At 42.9% G+C, this 19,234-nt stretch overlaps 1 protein-coding gene across 1 annotated transcript in view; it reads left to right on the top strand.

The window, feature by feature from the left end:
- The window catches only part of LOC126000517 (28S ribosomal protein S21, mitochondrial-like), a 390,936-nt gene that overhangs the window by 286,294 nt on the left and 85,408 nt on the right, over positions 1-19,234 (top strand). The gene's annotated exons all lie outside the window — the stretch shown is intronic.

The following is a 19,234-nucleotide window of genomic DNA, read 5'->3' as shown; positions in this document are numbered from 1 at the left end:
TCACTTACTGACAGAAGTAGACTTTAGAACTGGATGTGTTGGTGTTAGAATTTTGTATAATAGGTCCAGAGCGATAGTGCAGCTGTATGGTGTTTGCCTTGCACACAGCTGATCCAGGACGGATCTTGGTTTGATCCCTGGCATCCCATATGGTCCCCCAAGCCAGGAGCAATTTCTGAGTATAGCTAGGAGTAATCCCTGAGTGTCGCTGGGTGTGGCCCCCCAAAAAAAACCAAAAATTTTTTGTATAATAGAATTTGGTATTTAATATCATTGAAAATAATGGCACCTCAATTAAAATTGGAAAAATTAATTCTCAAACATTGGTCCTTTGCCTATTAAAATATACAGGATATGAAGCAAACCAAATACTAAACCATAGGCTAGCAAAACACTAATTTGTATCACATACATTATGGACATATGTACAGACCTATAAAATATAATAACATTAATTCACCTTTTGAATGGAGTGGAGACAAATAAGTCAGAAGGAAGTCAGATATTCATCACTTCACTCAAATGTGGTACATAGTGGAAATAAACAAGCATTTGTACTTGTTTCAGTACTTGGAAAACTAAGTTTGTACTTATGTTATTGAATGCAATTGATTCTATTAGTTTCATGAGTCAGTAAAAGACACATCATTGTCCTTGGAGAACAAAAACAGTAAAGTGGTGAGGTTGTGGGGAGAATGAAGACATAGACTACAGATGGCACTGGGAAAAGTGGGAGAATGAAACACTAGAAGGTCAAGGATGGGTGAATTAACTCACTGAGGGGAAAAGTAATTGCACCATGTTAGATACATTCTATTTTTAAAATAGATGTGGTAGACAAGGGTAGATCCCAATGTTCACAGCTCTCATAGTCTGGCAGCATTTCATAGGTAACGAGAGTTGTGTAAGGTGACAGATCTTTGAACCTAGACAGAAATCTCCCTGTAGGGCAGGTCTGGGCTTCAGGGTCACGCAGAACCCAATAGAACCGACAACAAGAGTAGGTGCAGGAATCAGGAGGCATCTTGGCTTTTTTTTTTTTTTTCAGTTGACATCTGAAATAGTTATTCAAGTACAATATTGTGCATGGTGTGCTGAATTGTTTTTCAATATTTGTTCTACTACAGAATGTACATAACAAAATAAGTTCATGACAATTTCTATAATATAATATGTCTAGTATTTCCAGAAAAATCCAAAGGAACAGGTGATATTTTGACTTAGAATTAATTGAAATTTGGGGCCGGAGAGATAGCATGGAAGTAAGGCGTATGCCTTTCATGCAGAAGGACGGTGGTTCGAATCCCGGCATCCCATATGGTCCCACGAGCCTGCCAGGAGCGATTTCTGAGTGTAGAACCAGGAGTAACCCCTGATCGAGGCCGGGTGTGACCCCAAAACCAAAACAAAATAAAACAAAACAAACAAACAAAAAGAATTAATTGAAATTTTAAACACAGGTTGCAAAAAATGTCTCAAAAATTTTAATATTAACAACCAGAACAATACAGAGAACTCTGACATTCAGGATTCTCTGTGAAAACAGGTGTTGTTAGCCCATTTTTCCAATGAGAGAAACTCCCTGCACTGCCTCGAAGGATAGAATATGGTCTTATGCTCATAAACTGTCAGCTGCAGACACTTCAGAGGGAAACCAATTGCTTCTTGTTGAGTTGAGCAGGTTATTTCTTTCTAATTAATATGGAAATAAATTGAAGCCCATTGAATTAAACAGTTTACCCACAGAGGACATTACAAAATTGACAAACCCTTCCCAGTAGTTGCTGTGAGAGCACAGCCCTTAGCATAGACTGGACTTGGAGAATCCTTTTTCTGCTCTCACTGGCCACAGTTAAGGGTTCCTGACACTGACTGAGAAGGACCAGTCAGTGTATCCTTCAATCCTGTCTCTGTCTACATGTGGACACTCACTCAGCTGGTACAATCTGGGGATGAGAGGAGGCAACCTGGTACATCAGTGAATATCTCATACCAGGCACCAGAGACAACTTCACTAACTACTGAAAGCACTGAGTGTGGCAGATCCCTGGCAACAGTTTGAGTGAATGGGAGCTCTAAACAGGGTAATGGTAATAAGGTCTGTGCACCAAAGTTCCAGGGCAGAGTCATCCTGACTGCAAACAGGTCCACCAGCATAGCCCACATGGAACTGAATAGTGTGAGAACTGAAGACATGGCCATACATTACTGTGTGAGACAGTGTGATTAGCCCCTTCCTGTGTGTATCCGGGTACACACTGGTCCAGTACCAATTTCCCGCAATAAATAATCCACACAGTTAGGAAGGTTTAGCAGGCAAGAAACTCACACTGCAAGCTGTTCGCCCACAAGCCATTTGCTCTCCCACGTGGATTCACAAGCCTAGATGGCAGCTCTCAGCTCAGGCCTCCTGACTAGCCTTTATTGAGATCAAAAACAAAGCCCAACCCCGAAGGGGAGAGGGAAAAGCCAGGTGAGAAGGCAAAGGGAAACAAAACCAAAGGAAACCAATTGAGATACATATGAGGGAAAATTTAAGGGCCTCTATCTACAGTCAGATACCTTATCAGTGTTGCTACCTGTTGTTTTGATATAATTTAAAAGAGTCCTAGAGTTGGTGTGGGGATGGTGAGGCCTTTCTTGGCTTGGTGCCCCTTAAGCCTGAGGGTCTGAATGGCGGAGAATTCACATCTCGCTGTTGTTTCTTGCTTATGCCTCACTTCTCTAACCCTCCTTCTTTCCCCTCTCTCCCCCAAGGCAGCCTCATTTACCCACCCATTCCTGGTGTGGGCAGTTCTGATCATTCAGGTGGGATAAATAAGAAGTTGGGGAAGGGGATACCCACATTCTCCACCTTTTCTGTATTACAGAAGCACTACACTTTTGATCAGAGCTTTCCCTCAGAGGCCTAGGCACCCAACCTTTCTCCTACCCAAAGGTGCCTTTTCCAAGGACCATGGCCTTCTAAACTGCAAACAGAGGTTGCTGATTGGAAAAAAAGCCAGAAAGAAACCTCCTGGGAAAGAGACTGGGGGCACAGAGGAGTGGATTCCTCCCAACCCAGGTTCCAGCCCAGACGACCTTGGCAGCCTAAAGCAGAAAGTGAAGATTGAGAAGAAGTAGACCAACTGAAGACAAAGAAGCTGTTTTTCAGAACTTCCTGCACCTGGGTTACCTCTAAAAATTTAACTTCCTCCTAGGGCCTAGGCTAATCTCTTGACCCTATTTTCATCGGTCACTATTTTGCTCGTTAAACTGTGTTTTATCTGTATGGATCTTACTATTTTGTTCTAAGCCACACTGAAATTAGAAAATTTTCTGTCTAACTTGAAAATTTGTTTGCACAATTCTGGGGAAAATCATGTTAGAGTTTTGAAAATTCTCAGCTATCCTAGTGAATGTTTCTCAATTTCTGTGTTATATTGTGTATCTTACATAGCAGCTTCTTTTCAAACTGTATTATCTGTAGAAATGTTCTTGTGATTTTGTTTAGAGAAGCTTATGAAAAGAAACTTGGATGTTAAGATCTCTAACGCCAGAGGTCTGAATGAGACAACTGCAACTGAGCAGATCTTCTGGAAATATAAGGAAAGACTCTATTCTATGCATTATCCTAGGATTGGGGCAAAAACCAACTACAGAAGACTGATTAAAACAACAATGATGGAACAGAACTCATAGAACAATAAAGAAAGACTCCATCCTAGGCTCCATCCTTGAACCTGTGCAAATACCAAGATCTCTAGCGACAGAGGCAGGATTTTATCATCCACGATGGAGCGGAAAGTTTCCAGACACCACCAAAGGACCAAGGGGAAAGTAAAAGAACATGTATGGAGCCTGTAGTTATTCCCATGACAGTATACTTCAAGGGCGGAGAAACCCAGTGTCTCTTAGACCAGGGGAATTCCCTTTCTAATTTCCTCAATATCTACTGTGCCTATGCAAGGAAAAAAAAGAGAGAGAAGCACAAATTCACTTGTTTTGGTTTTTGTTTTTGCTATTGTTATTTGTTGCTTGTTTTCTTTTTTGGGGGCAGGTTATCTTGTGTGTTGTGCTTTGTTTTTTGTTTTTATTTTTGTTTTTTTTATTTCAGGACCGTGGTTATTGTGTGGTTGATATCTTTATTGCTGTGGTGCTTTTCGAGTTTTTTGTTTGATTCTTTTTAAAAATTTTTTTAGTATTGCTCTTAGGTTTCTCCCTTTTTCCCTTTCTTCTCTTAAACTGATATTTATAGCCTCTAGAGGACTCAAACTTGCTGCCTGCGGGCCGCAAATGGCCCTCCATACAACATTTTGTGGCCCTGCCCTAGAGGAATCTTTTTTTGTTTTGTTTTAGTTGTTTGGGTCACACACCCCAATGTTCAAGGCTTACTACTGACTTTGCACTCAAGGATCACCTCGACTTTGCCTCCTGCAGCCCGCAGGTAAATTGAGTTTGAGACCCCTGAGTCTTCTAGAGTCTAGAAGGACTTCTCCCATTTTTTGCTTGTTTGATTTTTGCCCCATTTTGTTTACTTTATTTTCTTCAAACAGAATCACATAATTTGAATCATCTTATCTTGCCTCACAAATTGAGGGGGAAATAATGGAGGGTACCAAGACCAGACAGTCATATGAACATTAAGTAGAAATTAAAAAAATGACCAGATATGCTAGACACAGAGGGAACCACTTATACTAGCAACTTGAGTGGTAAAGGAGGGGATGTGGGATGCATGCTGGGAACAGGGGTGGAGGGAGGACAATATTGGTGGTGGGAGTGCCCTGATCAAATATCACTATGTACCTAAAAAATTGCTGTGAAAGATTTGTAATCCATTGTGGTCAAAAAAAAATAAAAAAGTAGAGAAGGGGCCGGAGAGATAGCATGGAGGCAAGGCATTTGCCTTACATGCAGAAGGACAGTGGTTCGAATCTCAGCATCCCATATGGTCCCCTGAGCCTGCCAGGATCGATTTCTGAGTGTAGAGCCAGGAGTGACCCCTGAGCGTTGCCCAGTATGACCCAAAAACTAAAAAAAAAGAAAAGAAAGAAAACTGGAAGTACAGGCTGCCTCTATCCTGATTTGGGACAGTTACTCTGGGACTGGGTCCCTTCCCACACCCACAGGCTCTGTCAGCACCCACAGTCCAGCTGATGTCCCTTACACATATATCTGTGCAATCCAGTCTATAGTGGGTGTTTGTAATAGCAAAAGAAGAGAATAAATGACCTTACTATGTAAAAAAAAAAAAAAAAGAAAGAAAGAAAAAGAAAAGAAGAAAGAAAAAAAAGAAAAGAAAAGAAACTTGGATGTTCTAGACTTATCAATAATGTTTCTGTAGGGGTGGGAGAGATAGCATGGAGGTAAGGCATTTGCCTTGCATGCAGGATGGTGGTTCAAATCTCAGCATCCCATATGGTCCCCCGAGCCTGCCAGGAGCGATTTCTGAGCATAGAGCCAGGAGTAACCCCTAAGCCCTGCCGGGTGTGACCAAAAACAAAAAATAAAACAAACAAAAAAGATGGGGAATGTGGGTGTTCCCTTCACAACTTCTTATTTATCCCACCGGAATGCTCAGAACTGCCCATGCCTCGAGTGGGCATGTAGAGGAGGCTGACTTGGGGGGTGGGGAGAGGGATTAAGGAGAGTTAGAGAAAGAAGTGGGGCAGATGGGGCCGGAGAGATAGCATGGAGGTAAGGCGTTTGCCTTTCATGCAGAAGGTCATTGGTTAGAATCTTGGCATCCCATATGGTCCCCCAAGCCTGCCAAGAGTTATTTCTGAGCGTGGAGCCAGGAGTAACCCCTGAGCACTGCCGGGTGTGACCAAAAAACAAACAAACAAAAAACAAAAAAAGAAGTGGGGCAGAAGCGAGAATCAATAGCAAGATTCAATAGAGAGATTCAGCATCAGCAGCTGAACATTAGCAAAGAAGCAACAGCTGTAGCATCAGCTAAGGGAGTTAGTCAGCAAGGAAGTCTGGAAAAAGCAGCAAAAAGAGAGACAGAGGTGGAGAGAGCCAGAAGGAGTAGAGAAGTAGCTGCTAGGAAAAGGCATGTGAGAAAATGTATGTTAGATTAGGACTGTGAAATAAAGCTGGCTTACTCCTGAACCTTATTGAACTGCTTTATGAGTTTCTCTGCCTTTACCCTGCAGCTTTCAAATGCCTGGGCTTAATGGGCAGTAGGAGCCTGGCCCAGCTAGCCAAGAAAGGGCTCACTATTCCCCTACCAACAGTAGGACTCATTAGGCCTTTTACCCTGAACATTGACGTAATGATTTGGCTTAGGCCTCAGAAGAATGGGCATGGCCCACACACACACCTGAACAATGGATACCATCTGAAGCCTCATCCCCCACCCTTTCTCCCTAGGTAACTTGACCTTACCTGCAAGACCCCGCCCATTCTGGGAGGGGTCTCGGAAAAGGTAGATAAGCCTTTGAGCCAGGGGATTAGGCCCTTCTGCCCTGCTGGGCTCTCTGGCTTTTATCGCTCGGGCTTCTGGTCTTTGGCCAGTATGGAGGTCAAAGGGAAAATGGCTGAAAGGAGTTAAGACACAGGGCTAGCGAAGAATGGCTGTGCTTGAAAGGTTATGAGAGAGGCCACACACATGTGGTGGATAGGGCATGAATAAAGCTGATGCTTCTGATGCCTACCTGTGAGTGAGTTCAATACCCGTCGCTTTCCTGAACCCCAGACCCGCCGGTAGATGGGGGATGAAGCCACATGGCCAGGGCCTAAGGACAAAGGCCTCCATCCTTCACCATCCACCTCCATCCCTCTCCATCCTGATCCATAGTTAATTATTTAATGCAACACCATCTATGGAAACAACCACAATTGTCTATAACATTACCAGGATCCAAGCCTCTACCAGGGAAGACCTACCACTGCTTTGGCATTGACTTACTCCCAACACCCAGACGACTCAGCAACAGTCTGCATGCAGGGCAGATCGCTCCGCATTGAATGGTATGCTGAAACTAGAGGATGCTCCACATCAGCCTGAAAGATGAAAAGATGAAAGAAATGCACAGAATTCAGAGTCTTTAAATATAAGAATCTGATACCAACAATAGCTAAAATGTGAAAAAGTTTCACCGGGACCTTGAGAATGACTCAAGTTAGACGGACTGGTATGCCTAGAACCTAGAGTTGGTCTTATGCCAATAAACTTCTGGGGTGAGGCCTTTTTGTAATCAGGTCAAGGATTTTTTCCATTTTCCCCATTTTTTTGCACCTATGCAAACAACGGCAATTGCCACTATCACACCTTTATGTTGCATTAAATAATTAAGGATGGGGCTGGATGGTGGAGGATGCCATCCAGCCCACATGGCTCTGCAACCTCCATGCAGCCGGCGAGTTCCAGGCCCAGGTGAAATCACTCACTCACACGCAGGCTTCAGGAAGAATCATCTTTATTCATGCCCTAGCCACCACAGGTGTGTGGCCTATGTCAACCTTTCAAGCATTCAGCAATATTTTGCTAGCCCTGCATCTTATCTCCTGTTAGCCATCTTCCCTTTGGGCTCCATGCGGCCCAAAGATCCAAAAGCCAGAAAGCCAAGCCGGGCCAAGAGAGAAACGGCAAAAGGCCAAAAAAGGCCGAATCCCTTTCGTCCCAGGCTTATCTAACTTTTTCCCGACCCCTCCCAGGAATGGGAGGTCTTGCAGGTAGGGTCACACCTATTATCCGGTTAAGACCCCTCCCAGAAATGGGTGGGTCTTAGGGTACACCACACCTTTACTATATTTTTTTACTCTTATCCTTTAAGGAAAAAAAATACAACTTACTGAACTTAAAAACAGATAACTGGAGTAGAAGGCCTGTCTCAAATACAGGCAGGGGATGGGAACGGGGGAGGGGTGATGTTACACTGGTGAAGGTGAGTGTTCTGGTTATGACTATAACCCAACTATAATCATGTTACTTAAATAAAAATATATTTAAAAAAAAGCAACAACAGCTACCAATCAGTTCAACTGTGTCCAATATTTCCACTTGATTGTTACACTGCGAGGATTAAATAGGAGATCACTGAGGGATTTTTTTTTTTCCTGTATTGAAATAGCTGAATTTTTTTCTGTTCAGGATGATTCTTTGTCCCTCATGGACTGGCAGTACCTCTGGATCAGTCCCCTACCCATAACTGTTCTCCAAAATGACGTGGTCCTTCTCTTCCCAATAAAGTTCTCAGGTCAGAGACTGCTTCAGTTTTTGCTCCACAGGTAACCTCTTTGTATGCTGGTATCTTTTTCCTGCTCACACATAGCTTGTGGTTTAATTTCCTGAACCTGTTTTATCTCTCTAAACTTATATGGATTATTTTCTCTGTCAGCATTGCTTTCAGACTCACATTTCCCAATCCCTCTGGGACTGGTGTATGAGACTTACACAACAGTCTGGGTCTGCTCCAGGTGATGCTCAAGGACTTTATGCAGATCCTTATTCAGGGGTGACACCTGGTGATCAGGAGACATTTCTTAATAAACTTCTTGTTTTTTCTTCCATGATTTATTAATTCCATATTTGTTCAAGACTCAAAATTTATTCCTATAACATTATTGTGTCTGTGTCAACTTCTTCCTTCCTTCCTTCCTTCCTTCCTTCCTTCCTTCCTTCCTTCCTTCCTTCCTTCCTTCCTTCCTTCCTTCCTTCCTTCCTTCCTTCCTTCCTTCCTTCCTTCCTTCCTTCCTTCCTTCCTTCCTCTTTTTTTTGGTTTTTGGCTCACACCCAACAGCACTCAGGGGTTACTCCTGGCTCCACTCTCAGAAATCGCGACTGGCAGGCTCAGGGGACCATATGGGATGCTGGGATTTGAACTAATGACCTTCTGCATGAAAGGCAAACGCCTTACCTCCATGCTATCTCTCTGGCTCCTCAATTTCTTTTTTTTTTTTTTGTTTGTTTTGTTTTGTTTTGTTTTTGGGCCACACCCGGTAACGCTCAAGGGTTACTCCTGGCTATGCGCTCAGAAGTTGCTCCTGGCTTGAGGGACCATATGGGACGCCGGGGGATCGAACTGTGGTCCGTCCAAGGCTAGCGCAGGCAAGGCAGGCACCTTACCTCTTGCGCCACCGCCCGGCCCGCTCCTCAATTTCTGTATTAAATTCAACATTGTTTTTCTTCATGAATGTCAATTATGAACATGATGAGAATTCTGCTGAAATGATTTCCAGAGAGGCTATTGTTCTCCGCCTTACTACTTGCTTTGCTTATATGTTCTGGTCTCCTGAGTCTCCAGTCTACCATCTCCTACTGAACATCATGTTCAGGGATTAACTTGCAGAGATCTGATGGAGAGAGATGTGAAGTCACTGTGGATATTGCAAAACCATGTTGGAAGATCAGGGAATGAAGGATGAAGGAGATGATGAGTCAGTTTCCCACCCAATTATTAAAGCAGCAGTATTGTAAAAAGTCATTTATTGGTGTGTGTACCACAAAGATGGAACCCCTCCCAACAAGAATGATGACAAAGAACAATAAACAGATTATGTCCCTGTCTGGGTCCAAAATTTTCCAAGAAGTGGACGTGTCCAAGGAGCACTCTGTTGTTCTTAGTTTAGCTGAAAACTACTTATACATCAAGTTTTGATTGAAGTTATGCTGAGGACTAGTAACAATATGATCTAGAAGAAATCATCTTTGGAGATTTACAAGACCTTATGGATAAAAAGTGAAGCATAGTGCAAATATTACTGAGGAGGAAGATCGGTTAAGCAAAGAGAACCATTTGTGTGAAAAAATGTGAAATGCTCTACCTGACACTATAACTTTGTCATGGTTGTTTCACATAGTAAATAGTACTGCATCATTTATGAGTGTGAAAAATAAACTGTTAACGATCACAACAGCAGATGAATACTCTCAACAGAACATTGTTTTTTTTAGCATGTTTCAATAAATTATTCCAAAACTATGAGTTTTTCTCTGCATATGATCCAATATTTCTATATTTTTTTTTGCTCTGAATAAAATTTTTTTTTTTTTGGTTTTTGGGCCACACCCGGTGACGCTCAGGGGTTACTCCTGGCTATGCGCTCAGAAGTCGCTCCTGGCTTGGGGGACCATATGGGACGCCGGGGGATCGAACCGCGGTCCGTCTCCTAGGCTAGCGCAGGTAAGGCAGGCACCTTACCTCGAGCGCCACCGCCCGGCCCCTCTGAATAAAATTGAACTGTGGATTGTATAAGGAATATGGCACTTTTGTCTTTTTTATGTAAAGCAATTTCCCCCAAGTAGATTTTCCATTAACATACTGACCTATTTACCTTTTCATTGTTAGGAAATCTGATTGTTGAAATTTTCCTGGGAAACAGAGAATGAAATGGTTTCTCAAGGAGATTTGACTGCCTCGAGGCTAATCCTAGATTGCAAGTGTTAGTTCATCTCTGCATCAGGAACATTCTCCCTGATAAAACTGACTGTGTTCAGGACATAGACCAACTGGTCCCTGAGATAAGAAATTGTGTGGACAAAAGTCAATGGCCTTCTTATACACTAATAATGATAGGGAAGAAATGGACATAAAAATCCCATTCATATTAATGCCACACAAACACAAATATCTTGGAGTCAACTGAAAACTAAAGAGGTGAAGGAACTATACAAAGAAAACTACAAAAGCCTGCCTCAAGAAGTAAGAGAGGAAAAAGGAAATGGAGACACATATGCTGCTCATGGATTGTCAGGATTAATATCTTTAAAATGGCAATACTCCTCAAAGCACTGTAGAGATTTAATGCAATCCCTCTAAAGATAACCATGACATTCTTCAAAGAAATAGATAAAACACTCCTGAAATTCATTGGAACAATAAACACCCACGAATAGCTAAAGCAATCCTTCTGAAAAGGAATATGGAAGGCATTACTTTCCCCAATTTTATTTTATTTTTATGGGTCACACGCAGTGGCGCTCAGGGGTTACTCCTGGCTCTAGACTTAGAAATCGCCCTTGGGGGCCGGAGAGATAGCATGGAGGTAAGGCGTTTGCCTTTCATGCAGGAGATCATCGGTTCAAATTCCGGCGCCCCATATGGTCCCCCGTGCCTGCCAGGAGCAATTTCTGAGCCTGGAGCCAGGAATAACCCCTGAGCACTGCCGGGTGTGACCCAAAAACCACAAAAAAAAAAAAATAAAAAAGAAATCGCCCTTGGTAGGCTCGGTGGACCATGTGGGATGCCAGGATTCAAACCACTGTCCTTTTTCATGCAAGGCAAATGCCCTATCACCATGCTATCTCTCCAGCCCCTCCCCAGTTTTAAATTGTATTACAAAACAATGGTTATTAAAACAGCATGATATTGGAATAAAGACAGACCCTCAGATCAGTGGAATAGACTTGAGTATTCAGAGAATGTTCCCCAGGCATACAATCAACTAATCTTTGATTAAAGGGCAAGAAATCCAAAAGAAGCAAGGAAAGCATCTTCAACAAGTGGTGTTGGTACAACTGATGGCTACACTTGCAAAAAAGCAAACTCAGACCTCCATCTAACACCATGCACAAAGGTCAAATCCAAATGAACTAAAGACCTTGATATCAGGTCTGAAACCATAAGGTATATAGAACAACATGTTGGTAAAGTACTCCATTGTAGCATTAAATAATTAACGATGGGGCTGGATGGCGATGGATGGAGGCCTTTGTGCTTAGGCCCCAGCCACGTGGCTTCATCCCCATCCAGCTGGCGGATTCCAGGCCCAGGTAATCGGCGTAATCAAGACTCACTCACAGGCAGGCTTCAGGAAGCATTAACTTTATTCATGCCCTATTCACCACATGTGTGTGGCCTATCTCATAACCTTTTAAGCACTAGTTATTCTTGGCCCTGCATCTAAAATCCTTTCAGCCATCTTCCTCAGAGCGCCCAGCAGCGCAGAAAGGGCCAAGAGCCAAAAGGGCAAAAAGCCAAAAGGGCCGAATTCCCTTGGTTCAAGCCTTATCTACCTTTTCCCAGACCCCTCCCAGGAATGGGAGGGGCTCGCAGGTAAAGTTACACCTACTATCCGGTTCCCAAGACCCCTCCCAGAAAAGGGTGGGTCTAGGGTTTTAAATAGGTACACCCACACTCCATGACATTGAGACTAAAGGAATCTTCACAAAGGAAACAGCACTCTCTAGACAAGAGGAAGCAGAGAAAAACAGATGAGACTATATTAAGCTGAGAAGCTTCTGCACCTCAAAGGAAATAGCACCTAGGATACAAAAACCACCCACAATATGGGAGAAACTATTCATCCAATACTCATCAGATAATAGACTAATATCCAAAATATACAAGGTACTAAAAGAACTTAACAAGAAAAAAACATCAAACCCCGTCAAAAAATGGGGAGAAGAAATGAACAGACACTTCCTCAAAGAAGAAATACAAATGGCCAAAAGACACATAAAAAGTGCTCCACATCACTAATCATCAGGGAGATGCAAATCAAAACAATGAGGTATCATCTCATGTCACAGACACTGGCACACATCACAAACAACAAGAACAATCGGTGCTGGCGGGGATGTGGGGAAAAAGGAACTCTCATTCACTGCTGGTGGGAATGCTGTCTAGTCCACCCTTTATGAAAAAAATATGGAGATTCCTCGAAAAACTGGAAATTGAGCTCCCATATGATCCAGCTATACCACTCCTAGGGATATACCCTACGAACACAAAAATCCAATACAAAAGTCCCTCTCATACCTATATTCATTGCAGTGCTATTTACAATACTCAGACTATGAAACAACCAAGATGCCCTTCAACAGATGAATGGCTAAAGAAACTGTGGTACATATACATAATGAAATATTATGCAACTGTCAGGAGAGAAGAAGCCATAAAATTTTCCTATACATGGATGTACATGGAATCTATTATACTGAGTGAAATAAGTCAGAGGGATATAGAGACACAGAATAGTCTCACTCATCTATGGGTTTTAAGAAAAATTAAGGGGCCTGGAGAGATAGCACAGCGGTGTTTGCCTTGCAAGCAGCCGATCGAGGACCAAAGGTGTTTGGTTCGAATCCCGGTGTCCCATATGGTCCCCCGTGCCTGCCAGGAGCTATTTCTGAGCAGACAGCCAGGAGTAACCCCTGAGCATCGCCGGGTGTGGCCCAAAAACCAAAAAAAAAAAAAAATAAAAATAAAGAAAAATTAAGGACATTATTGTAATAATCCCAGAGACAACAGAGATGAGGGCTGAAAGGACCGGTCACAATATGAAGCTCACCACAAAGAGTAGTGGTGCAGTTAGGGAAATAGCTACACTAACAACTATCATGACAATCTTTTTTTTATATATATTTTATTTAAACACCTTGATTACATACATGATTGTGTTTGGGTTTTAGTCATATAAAGAACACCACCCATCACCAGTGCAACATTCCCATCACCAATGTCCCAAATCTCCCTCCTCCCCACCCGACCCCCGCCTGTACTCTAGACAGGCTTTCCATTTCCCTCATACATTCTCATTATTAGGACAGTTCAAAATGTAGTTATTTCTCTAACTAAACTCATCACTCTTTGTGGTGAGCTTCCTGAGGTGAGCAGGAACTTCCAGGTCTTTTCTCTTTTGTGTCTGAAAGTTATTATTGCAAGAATGTCTTTCATTTTTCTTAAAACTCATAGATGAGTGAGACCATTCCGCGTTTTTCTCTCTCTCTCTGACTTATTTCACTCAGCATAATAGATTCCATGTACATCCATATCATGACAATCTTAATGCGTGAGAGAAGTAGAATGCCTGTCTCAAATACAGGCAAGGGTTGGGAAGGAGGGAGGGGGGCATTGGTGGTGGGAATGTTGCACTGGTGAAGGGGGTGTTCTTTTTTGTTTTTTTTGGTTTTTTTTTTTTGGTTTTTGGGCCACACCTGGCGATGCTCAGGGGTTACTCCTGGCTGTCTGCTCAGAAATTGCTCCTGGCAGGCATGGGGGACCATATGGGATACCGGGATTCGAACCAACCACCTTTGGTCCTGGATCGGCTGCTTGCAAGGCAAACGCCACTGTGCTATCTCTCCGGGCCCAGGGGGTGTTCTTTTTATGATTGAAACCCAACTTCAATAATGCTTGTAATCATGGTGCTTAAATAAAAAAATTTATATATATAAAAAGAAATTGTTTGGACCAGTGGGAAATTAGATTTGCCCTGAAGGAATTGATCCCATGAGTCACAAGCAAACTTTTTGTTTTTGTTTGCTTGTTTTTTGCACCACATCCAGCAGTGCTCAGGGTTTACTCCTGGCTCTGCAGCCAGAAATTGCTCCTGGCTCGGGGGACCATATGGGATGCTAGGGATTGAACCCGCGTCCATCCTGAGTCAGCCGCGTGAGAGACACTGTGCTAGCACTCCAGCCCCTACAAACTTGAATTTAAGGTATAACTTATATAAAACATGCACTATATAATGCATTTTATGTGTAGACCAAATAATACTTCAAAACATTATAAAATTCAATAAAATTTTACATTAGATGGGATTTAGCAATAATACCACATGTGGGGCCAATTGCCTTCCTTGCATGCTGTCAAATAACCCTCAATCCCTGGCAGCCAGGACATCTATTCTATCATCAAAAATACTGAACTTGTAAACTAGTAAATACATTTGCTGTCTGCTGTACAACTTCATAATCTAATTACACCTGTGTCTACTGTAGAAATATTACCCACTAGTTATTGTCAAGACTAAAAAAAAAAATTTTTTTTTTTTTGGTTTTTGGGTCACATCCAGCAGCGCTCAGGGGTTACTCCTGGCTCCATGTTCAGAAATCGCTCCTGGCAGGCTCGGGGGACCATATGGGATGCTGAGATTCGAACTACCATCCTTCTGCATGGAAGGCAAATGCCTTGCCTCCATGCTATCTCTCCGACCCCATGACTAAAAATTTTTTAATGTATCTCGAGCAAATTATAGTTCTTTATTTGTACTTGACTTAATAGCAATGTCCTACATTACTATTCAGAATTGTCACCAAACTAAAGAATGTCTTGAACTTTAGGTCGCAGTGCAGGACACAACTGTATCCCGGGAAGCTTCTCTCCACATGAAGTTGAGGTTTGTCTTAACTGGACCTCTCCACATGAAGTTGAGGCTTGTCTTAACTGTTCTGTAGTTATTTAGGAGATATTTTATGGAGAACAAATGGCATTGAGCATGGGAGTGGAAGAAAAACTTGATGCTGCTAGTCTTCAGACCACAATGTCAAGTGTGTCTGCAGTTGCTCAGTATAGGGTGCCTAAGGCTGAGACACCTCTCTTCCCAGGATTGGCTGTGTGCAAGGGCAAATGCTCTACTGCTGTGCTATCACTCCTGCCTCTGGCAGCATTTCTGATGTAACAATTGTGAGGATGATAGTGCTGGGGACCCAGACAGGATCAACCCTGCAAGGCAGAAACAGGCAGCAAAGGGCGCGCAGGACCCATCATTCCAGGCTACCATCCAGGAACAGGCAAGAGATCTAGGAGGGTTTCCCTCATGTCTGGATGTCCAGGTTTTAGACAACATCGAAAATAGCAATATTTACTGTGCTTATGCCAAAAAAAAATATAAGGCACAAATTATTTTTTGTTATTGTTGTTGTTGCTTGTGTGTGTGTGTGTGTGTGTGTGTGTGTGTGTGTGTGTGTAGTGTGCGTGCGCTTTATTTCAGGACCATGGTTATTATTTGCTGTTGTCTTTATTGCTGTGGTGCTTTTCGGGGTTTTTTTGTTTGATTTTATTTTGTATTGTTATTGTTTTTCTTCCTTTTCCCCTTTCTTCTCTTAAATTGAAATTTATAGCCTCTAGAAGGACTCCATTTTTTGCTTGATTTTTGTCCCCCCCTTTTCTCTCCTTCTAACAGAACCACATAACTTGAACCATCTTGTTCTGCCTCACAAATTGAGGGGGAAATAATGGAGGGTACCAAGACCAAACAGTTGTATGAACATTGAGTAGAAATAAAAAATGATCAGACTTAAACACCAAATCCAAAGCCAATGACAATAGAATTGATACCCAATCTACAACAAGCTAGGCACAGAGGGGACCACTTATACTAGCAGCCCGGGATAGAGGGGGATATGGGATATATGCTGGGAATGGGGTGGAAGGAGGACAACATTGGTGGTGGGAATGCCCCTGATTCAATGTCACCATGTACCTAAAATATTACTGTGAAAGCTTTGTAACCCACTGTGGTCCAAATAAAAATTAAAAAAACAAAACCACTGCATTTTATTAAAAAATTAACATTTGGGAAATGGCCCTAAATATTCAATGCATGTATAGGGGTCCTGGGTTCAGTACCTGACATTGCAGGGTCATACCCACTGCAGCGAAAGCCACTTCTAAACAGTGACCCCTAAGCACCAAACAAGAAATGTTAGGCCAACCTAGAGGTGTTCTGGATTTACTACTGTCTGTATACAGGAATTACTCCTGGTGGCCTTGGGGGGAACAAATGGGATGCTGGGGGTGAACACACCCTCACAAATTAAGTAATAAAAAGAGAAATGGGGACAAAATGATAGTACAGCAGTAGGAAAATGCATACCACTGATCTAGTTTTGATCCCTTGGAAACTCATATGCTCCCTGAGTGATCCCAGAGAGCAAAGAAAAGCCTTGATCATTTCTTGGTGTGACCCCAAAATAAAAACAACAACAACAAACAAAAAGCAATTAATAGAAGGAATAACAGGATTGTGATTTGTGAAAGTGGACATTAGGGACAAACTTACGACCACCAGCTTGCAAGGCAGGTGGTCAAAGTCTGCTATTTCTACAGGGCCCTAAATCTAGTTTTAAAGATTTTAGGAACCAAAATAAACACTGTTCAAGGGACAAAGGGGCCACTCTTAACCATGCTGGATAAAAGGGAGTCATTGAAGTGGCAGGACTGATCAAAGGGCTTCACACTTCCAACAACATTCTCTATCACTTGAGCTCTCTCCATGACCTCCTGCAATCTTGAGAGACAATAGCATTGGGTCATATCTCTTCTTGAAGTCAACTTTTATTTATTTTTATTTATTTATTTTTTGTTTTTGGGTCACACCCAGTGACACTCAGGGGTTACTTCTGACTATGTACTCTGAAATTGCTCTTGGCTTTGAGGGCCATATAGGATGCCAGGATCTGAACCCAGGTCTGTCCTGGGTAAGCTGCGTGCAAGGCAAATGCCCTACCACTGCGTTATCGCTCCAGCCCCTGAAGTCAACTTTTAGACTTTTTGTTCAGGGCAGGAGCTATAGTACAGAGGTAGGGTGTTTGCCTTGCCTGTGGCCAACACCAGACAGACCCCAGCATCTCATATGGTCCCCTGAGCCTGCCAGGGGCAATTTCTTAGTACAGAGCTAGGAGTAACCTGGGTGCCACAGGGTGTGACCCAACCCTTCCCCCCAAAAAAATTAAAACATAAAATAGAAGTTTATTTAAACACATGACAGGCAGACGTTTAGTACTTAAATAGTGAGTGCTGAAGTGTGGTTTTGAAGACAAATGTACGAGGTTTCAGAAACCTTGATTTTCCTGCTGGGCTGCTCCTTAAGGCTCACCCCACCACAGCACTGAACATCGATGCGGTTCTTGGGTCTTAGTCACCCTCACCTGCCCACCTACGGTCCCTAGCTAGCTGGACATTTCCCCTTAATTAGCTAAGAGAGCTGGCCAAGGCTGCTGCAGTAGTTGTTTCCTCTCTGCTAAGAATCTAGTTCTGCCACTCTGGAAATAAATTTTTGCTGAAGGTGCTGGGGTCAGCAGTGGCTGTGGATGGTCAGAAATGGAATGCAGATAGAACTGAAGTCTTGGTGAAGGTGTCTGTTTTTTAGGAGACGGAAACTTGAGACCTCGTGGATGCAAGAAAGCCCCACTTGAACTTCTTCCAGCAGCAGGATAAAGACCACAGCCATTGATGAGTGGGGAAGGAAGTATCCTGGAGAGAAAGACTGAAACAAAACACTTTTCGTGACTCAGCTTTGAGGGTCAAACATGCCTTTTTTTTTTTTTTTTTTTTGGTTTTTGGGCCACACCCGGCGGTGCTCAGGGGTTACTCCTGGCTGTCTGCTCAGAAATAGCTCCTGGCAGGCACGGGGGACCCTATGGGACACCGGGATTCGAACCAACCACCTTTGGTCCTGGATCGGCTGCTTGCAAGGCAAACACCGCTGTGCTATCTCTCCGGGCCCCACAAACACGCCATTTTTAAGAGACTGTGGTTGCAGGAAGTGAATTTGGGGACACTCCGGATACTGTAGCGACATTAGCAATGTGGTATACTGCTGATGTGGAGAAAGGGGAGGCCCTCTGCTCCTCTTCTGACCAATTGCTCAATCTACAAGGTCACTTTTTGTGGGAAAAGGATGTGACACTTACCTGGAAGTTTGTGCTTCCCTTCCCACTACTTTTCTATTCTCTGAAAACTGTCACACTACCCTTCCAGCCCCAAGATAACCTAAATGAAGATACAGAATATAGAAAGCACATGGTGTTGTCTCTGAGGTGAGATGCCTCGGAAGTCAATTCCTCATCTCTTCCCAAACCACAAACACCCCTAATTCTCAAGAAGTTTTGAAGTGAAGAGAACATAATAATTGATGTTTCTTATAGAAGTCCAGTTTTGGGGGCTGGAGCAGTGGCACAAGCAGTGAGGCGTTTGCCTTGTGGCTAACCTAGAATGGACCACGTCCCATATTGTCTTCCAAGCCAGGAATGATTTCTGAGTGTATAGCCAGGTGTAACCTTTGAGTGTCACTGGGTGTGGCTCAAAAACAAAAAACAAAAAAAAGAAATCCAGTTTTGGTGCTGGAGTGCTGGTTCAGTGAGTAGGTCAATTGCTTTACACATGGTTGACCAGGGTTTGATATATATAACTCCATTTGGACCACCCAGACTTAAATCTGATCAAAGAGCCAGGAGTCAGCAATGAGTACTTTCAGGAGTAACATGCAAAAAACACAATCAAATACACACAAGGAAAGGTTTTACTTCACAGGAGATCTGGATGTTTCCTTCCATGACTTCATCTTAAGTCTAAGATTCTCTCCCTAAAAATCAAAAATCAAATTAAAATAAAATAAAATTATTAATAATTTAACCTGACTGCTCTCAAAGATACATTACCAGGGACTGATTCTGTTTAGAATTGGGTAATAGGGGCCGACGGTGGCGCTAGAGGTAAGGTGCCTGCCTTGCCTGCACTAGCCTTGGACGGACCTCGGTTTGATCCCCCGGTGTCCCAGATGGTCCCCCAAGCCA

Source organism: Suncus etruscus (assembly GCF_024139225.1).
Source record: "Suncus etruscus isolate mSunEtr1 chromosome X unlocalized genomic scaffold, mSunEtr1.pri.cur SUPER_X_unloc_1, whole genome shotgun sequence".
NCBI classification, from domain to species: domain Eukaryota; kingdom Metazoa; phylum Chordata; class Mammalia; order Eulipotyphla; family Soricidae; genus Suncus; species Suncus etruscus.
Note: the sequence above shows the minus strand (reverse complement) of the source record. Positions and strands in the feature narration are given on the sequence as shown.